The sequence below is a fragment of the Vidua macroura genome, chromosome Z (assembly GCF_024509145.1).
Source record: "Vidua macroura isolate BioBank_ID:100142 chromosome Z, ASM2450914v1, whole genome shotgun sequence".
NCBI classification, from domain to species: Eukaryota; Metazoa; Chordata; class Aves; order Passeriformes; family Viduidae; genus Vidua; species Vidua macroura.
Window position 1 is genome coordinate 32,662,038 of NC_071611.1, and position 6,611 is coordinate 32,668,648.

The window sequence follows — 6,611 nt, forward strand, 5'->3', positions numbered from 1 at the left end:
TTCTATTTTAAGTAGCAAAATTAAAAGAATGGAAGCAGTATACAAAAGTGTACAACAACATCTAGTCATTATCATTTGCAGTAACGTGATGAACACTAGTGTAAAGTATCTGGGCTTGTCTATTTTTATGTATTATGCCTTCCAGGTAAGAAAGGTGACTTTACCAATTTATTCCAGATTTCAGTGTGTCTGTCTACATAAATAAGACAATGGGATTTGACTATATTAAATATTTGGCTATTTTTATTTGCATTATGTTATGTATAACCTCTAGTTATTTGATTTTTCAAGAGTTCTGAGCATCTCTGCATCCAATGCATTTAATATAATAAGCAAGTACTAGACAGGTCTGGAAATTAAAACACAAGTGTTTATTGAGTCCTTAATTTCTGAAGAACTTGTATATTAAAATTACCATTGACTTTGACAAGAGCAGAATTTTGGGCAAAGACTTCAATAAAGCTGTAGTTAACAGTCCATATTTTGAAGTAATACCTTTAATTTTGAATTAAAATACCATTAATTTTGAATTATATAAATTTGACCTATATTATTGAAATAAATTGATCATTTTACCTGTCTCAAGATAATGTCAGTCTGTTCCTATCTCAAATAATCAGTATCTTGGTGACACTAGTGAAAAGCCAGGACAAAAACTGGGAGGCCATGCTTTTCTTTATGCTAATTAGAGACACAAACTCTTTTAGGCCAAGCTTTTAAAATAGCAGCTTCCCTGTTTCAAGTTTTTCAGATATATTGTAACTGAAAATAGTCTGACTAGTAGTTTTTTTCCCCTTCAACAGTAGAAGCTTTCATCTCCAATAACACATTCCATAAACACTGTGCAGTATGAAGCTAAGGGCTATTTGAAGCCAATTGAATGGTTTATCTCCATTAAGTAGTATTCCTTCCTCGTTATGAGAGATAATAAATAGATGTTAAAAGGGTTCAACTGTTCTTCAGATGTGTCCCATATGAACACTGCCTACATTACATTTCTTCTGTTGAAGGAAAGTCATGGTGTACATCTTCTCCAAAATACTAAACGTCTGAATTCTAAATGTACTAATCTCCTGACACCCATGAAGTAACAGCAAGTGAATATTCACTGTTCTAAGTTAAAAAAAAAAAAAACAACCCTAAAAATACTAACTCTTAATGACAATAAACTCTTTAGCTAAAAAAGGAATTACGTTGAAGGAATGATGAACTAAACATTCAATACCAAGTGAGTAATTGGATGCTTCTCTCTACCCTACTCTTTTCTCTATACAGTGAAATTTCTGTGTTTTTCCTGCAAGTAGCCTTGCTACCTTGTGAACATTTAATAAAGCATATTAAATTTGAAATAAGGAGACCAGATAACTGGTACGATATCAGGATCTTGCAAATTCCTAAATATAAGCAGATTTCAGTTTAATGCTGTTTCATTTCATATCCAATTTTATTTACTTTAGCCCTTTTTTCTTTACAAAATCTGTATTGGCACCAACTTTTGCCAATTTTCCCTTTTTTAATTACTAGATTAATTTAGAAAATTTGCATATCCATGTGAAGTGAAAAAAAAACTGGTTTTGTAAGGATTTTCTGCAAGTTTTGCCCATCAATGTGAACAGTACAAAGTTTTTGAAAGAATGTGTATCTTTGTGAACTCTTTGAAAGACAGTGATGATACTTGCTGTGAACTTGGTCATTCATGGAGGGACCTGGCAGAAGAGATTGCTAAGCCATTCTCCATCACTTATCATCAATCCTGGCTAACTGGGGACGTTCCAGTTAACTGGAGGTTGCCAAATGTGAAGCTCATCCATAAGAAGGGCCAGAAGAAGGATCCAGGGAACTAAAGGCGTCTCAGCCTGACCTTGGTGCCCAGCAAGGTCATGGAGGTGATAATCTAAAGTGTCATCAGACAGCACACACAGGACAGCCAAGGGATCAGGCCCAGCCAGCACAGGTCAAGGAAAGGCAGGTCCTGCCTGAGCAACACCAAGCTGGGAGGTGTTCAAGAAATTACTGGACATGGAACTTTGCTCTAATTGTCAAGGTGGTGATCAAAGGTTGGATCCTATGATCTCAGAAGTTTTTCCCAGCATAAAGGATTCTGTGATTCTGTAATTATTACAAAGTGTCTCATAAGAAATAGGCAAAACACCCTCAAAACACAAGTACCAGGCGTCCTGTTTAGGAAATACTCCCCCCCAATTCTCACAAAACAAAGATATCTTACTACACTATAGCAATGTTGCCAGAAAGGCTAATAACATATCTTTAATAAGTAAAGATAAGTTTCTTGGAAATATTTTTTAAATTGTGATGGCTATTGTGTATGCATTTAAAACATTTTGAGAGACACTGAAAAACACAATGGGTTTTTTCCTTCATAATGTGTGACACATCTGCCAGTGTTATAAAATGAAAACTAGCAATGTGCAATACTGAAGAGAAACTGTTTCTTATTAGGCTGACAATTGTTTATAATTGAATGACATACTTACCTTTTCATTAAAAACTTCCTCCTTGATCAACAGTAGGACATACAGAGGAGGTACTTGATCATCTGTTTTTCTTTGCATAGCTGAGTAACAGTTGTCTTCAGTTATATTGCAAGGATAGTCCCATGTCAGCATGAAGATGATCAGAAGGATGCTTTCTCTAAGCAAGAAGACCTTCCTGGGAAAGCCGTGCCTTTAACGGAGCATAGGGCTCATTTCTTTCACACCAGGGTTATCCATCCCAGAGGTGTTAAAATCTAAGGAGGGCTGAAGGTTGCAGCCTAAGGTAGACCCCTGTTAGGAAGCCTTCCTTGGATGACCTCTGTAAAAATCTCCTAAATTAAAGTATTCACATTATACCACCTCTTGTGCACATCTCTTGTGTAATTAACAGTGCTGTAATTATTTGCACATGTAAGTCATGTATCTGTAAGTCTGGAAAAAACATCTTGCTATAAATCTTTCCATTTTTGTAAGCTTCATCAAAAGTAAGCTCCTTTGCTCACTACTAAAATTAAATTGTTGTTTGTTGTTGGTTTTTGCTATTTTTATTATTTTTTATTATCATTAAATACTTGCCATAGCCAAGGACATTTCAGTGTCCCACGCTCAGATGGACAAGAGGCTGGGGGAGCATGGCCAGAAGAGCTGACCCAAACTGGCCAAAGTTCCATATACAGAAGGACATGGCCAGGATGTGCACTGGGGGGAGCTGTCTGAGAGGTACTGATTGTTGCTGCAGGATGACAGGCTGGAAATCTGTCATTGGGCAGTGAGCAACTACATTTGAGCATCTCTTGCCTTTCTGGGGTTTTATTCCTCTCTCTCTCTGTTTCATTATTGTTGTTGATGATGAAGGTATTATTGATATCATTATAATTTGTATTATTATATTTTATTTTATTTCAATAATTAAACTGTTCTTATCTCCATCTACAATTTTACTTTTTTTGTTCCTGACTTTTCTCCCTACCTGGGGAAAACGAGCAGGCAGTTGCACATTATTTAGATGCCAACTGAGTTAAACGATGACAAACAACTAGGAGATTTTAAACTTACTCAGCACATCCATTCTCTGTTGAAATAAAATCCTCAAATTGATAGCATCTGCACAACAAGAAATGTGATTATGAGTAGTAAGCGATATGCCTAATACACAGATGAGGTTCCTTTCATCCTCCCCTCCGAAAGCTCAAAGAATATAGATTGGTGGGAGATAGTGCCTTGTATTTTTATAATATTTCTTTTCCAATAAGTTGAACACTGCTGTGACATGGTCGGTCATCCTTGACATCAAATTATTACGATGGTTCCCATGTGTTTCATGACCAGCAGCCTTCCTTTTCATTACCCTTTAGGTTACTAAGTTCAACTGTCCACCTAAAACAGTTGGTCTCTGACAGAAGTAGTTGTTTTGGGTGCAGAGATATGTACAGGTCTGGACATAAATTCTGTATTCTGGACAGAAGTTCTGTGCTTCTTGGTGGTTTTAATGTCAAGCAAACATCCCTGAGCATATTTAACTTACTAGCACAGATACAGGCAAAAAAAAAGGTCTAAGACCAGCTCCATTTCCTGAACATTTGCTTTTTTTTTTCCTTATGCCTATAGAAAAGGCTATTTGAGGACATTACTCTAGGGCTTTGGGCAATGGGTTGCTGGAAGAGTGTGGACTGAAGTAAAAAAAGTAGCACCATATCCACACCACCTAGACACAAACTAAGACTACAAATATGCTTATGGTAATCTCTGATCATCATGTGATCATCTATGTTCATGACAGCACACACTAAGAGTGCAGGAAGCAAAAGACTAAATTTTGCCTTTCTTTAGGAGTGATGGAGAAAAAATTGCTACATATCAAGAGATTTTTTTCTAGAGCTTCTGCCCTCTTTGTCTTAAAATTCCCCATCTATAACTGCTCAGTTTCATTGCATTGTTGGGGTTTTTAGTTTCAGGTTTTTTATAAATAATTTTAGTTGTTTTGTTTCCACTTTCTTTACTGTTTCAATTAATTGGAACAATTTTTTGTTTGATATTAAATCAGATGATAAAATATAGCCAAAACATATATATATATAATGTATCATCTTCCATTACTTCATAAAGTACAGTTTAGGCAGATTTTTGTCCCATCTTCTTGATTCCAATTCAAGAGAAAGGACACCTTGAAATACAGAACTCCATTGGTTTTAAAATGCATGATAGCTATGGAAAACTACATCTGCATTGATGCAATTATTTGATTTGCGCTGTATATGCATAGGTATATTTTCTTCTGCCATGTCTAATTCTAAGTCCTTGTAAAGTAGAAAGAGCAATCTTACCTTGCCTTTCTATTCAGGGAGGCAGGGCAGAGGGCAGAAACACACTTGTGATAGTACTGGGCTCCAGAAGAAGCTCCACACCAACGCCATACCAGACTCCACCAAAGTACAAGATTTTGTTTCCAAGTTACATTTTATAAGCATTTCAGGTTCTCACCCCTGTTCCTGGAGAAAACCTGAGAAAGCAGTGATGCAATCACATCCCTGCTCTTTTCCATTTCCATTAAGAACAATTCTAGCCCAGTAATTCACCATCCTCACTCTTTATCTTGATCTGCACTCAGTAAAAACCACTGGGAGGCAAAACATCGTGTAACAGCATAGAATACAAGTGCATTATAGATATTACAATCCAACCCTCACTGTGATACAGGATCACAGCAGTTCTTTTCAAATCTTCAAGATCCAGATTTTTTTACTTTTCTTTATCTTAAGTATTGGAATGTGCAAATATTTGTATGTTTTTCTGTATAGCTAAAATTTCCAAGTACAAAACTAAATCTCAGTGAAAATTCTTTTCGCTGTTATGCTTTAGAATCCAGTGATTTTTATTTTCCTTGCAGCCCCCTGTCCACAACTCTGAGCAGTAGTTTCTCCAGAATACTTCCTGCACCTTACATGGCAGCTCTGGAAAACACATCATGACATGCTGTGATAGAACTATGAGCTCATGCTATTTTATCAAAGAATACTGAATTAATAATAAAAATCTCAGTTTTTAAATATAATTTAAAAACTCAGTTCTAAATCTGATAAAATATATTAACTAGCAAATTAACAATCAATTTTTCTGTAAAATTGCACACAATTTAAAAGCTTAATCATGTTAAACAGTTAAATGACTCTGAAGTAATCTACTTCAGGAGTTAGGAAATAGGTACTTACATCCAAATTGGAGAGCATTCCTATTAATAAAATGTATATAGTAGCAAATATGTACTTTCCTGAATTGAGATTTTTTTTTTCCTGATGCATTTTCATTGCAATGTTATTGATAAGATGAACAGGCCTGTGTATATGTTACACACTCTGAGCTCATGAGAAGCTATTTGCCTTACCCAACCTGAGGCTCAAGAGAATAGGGAACTGGATTTGTTGTTTTTAGACAGAACAAAACTTAGGCTAAGTAGTGTTAGTGGGTTATAATGATATTCTGGATCAGTCCGAGGTTGACAAGATTAAATCTGCTTTCTTAATTTTTGAGTGGAAAGGATCGACTCTTTCTTCTGAATGTTTGAGCATGTGCAGTGTCCCCTGACATAGCTCATCTGTCTGTTGCTGACCATTTTTACTAGGTAACTTCAAAAAACACGAAGGCTGATCAGGCTACAGAGGTTGAGGTACTGATGAAGCTGCCAGTGATTGTGATAACTTTCCTAAAATATGTGTTTCTGCAAAGATTCGCATGATTTTTATGTTGTCAGCATTCTACCACAGGAACATTGAAAGCAGTATATGACTACATTGTAGCTGCTGTGTAGTTTGAAGGCATATGAACAGCTTGAGTATTGGAATTATATTAGACTCAGCAGTGCAGCATTTCATTTACTCTGTTTCTCAGAGCAACAGGTGCCAGCAGAATGAGTTGAACATTGTAGAATTCTCCTGCTCAAGTACCTAAATTAGCTTGAGATCTCTACACTGTCTCCAAACCAAACTTAGGATGCATCCAAAGCAGCCATTCACTTTGTGTACAGCCTTGAGCCTCCCAAATGCCCCATACGGGCACTAGTAGTAGTGCCTAGGGCGCTACTGTCTGTGAGTGTTGCTGTGACACACACCACCCCTCCAG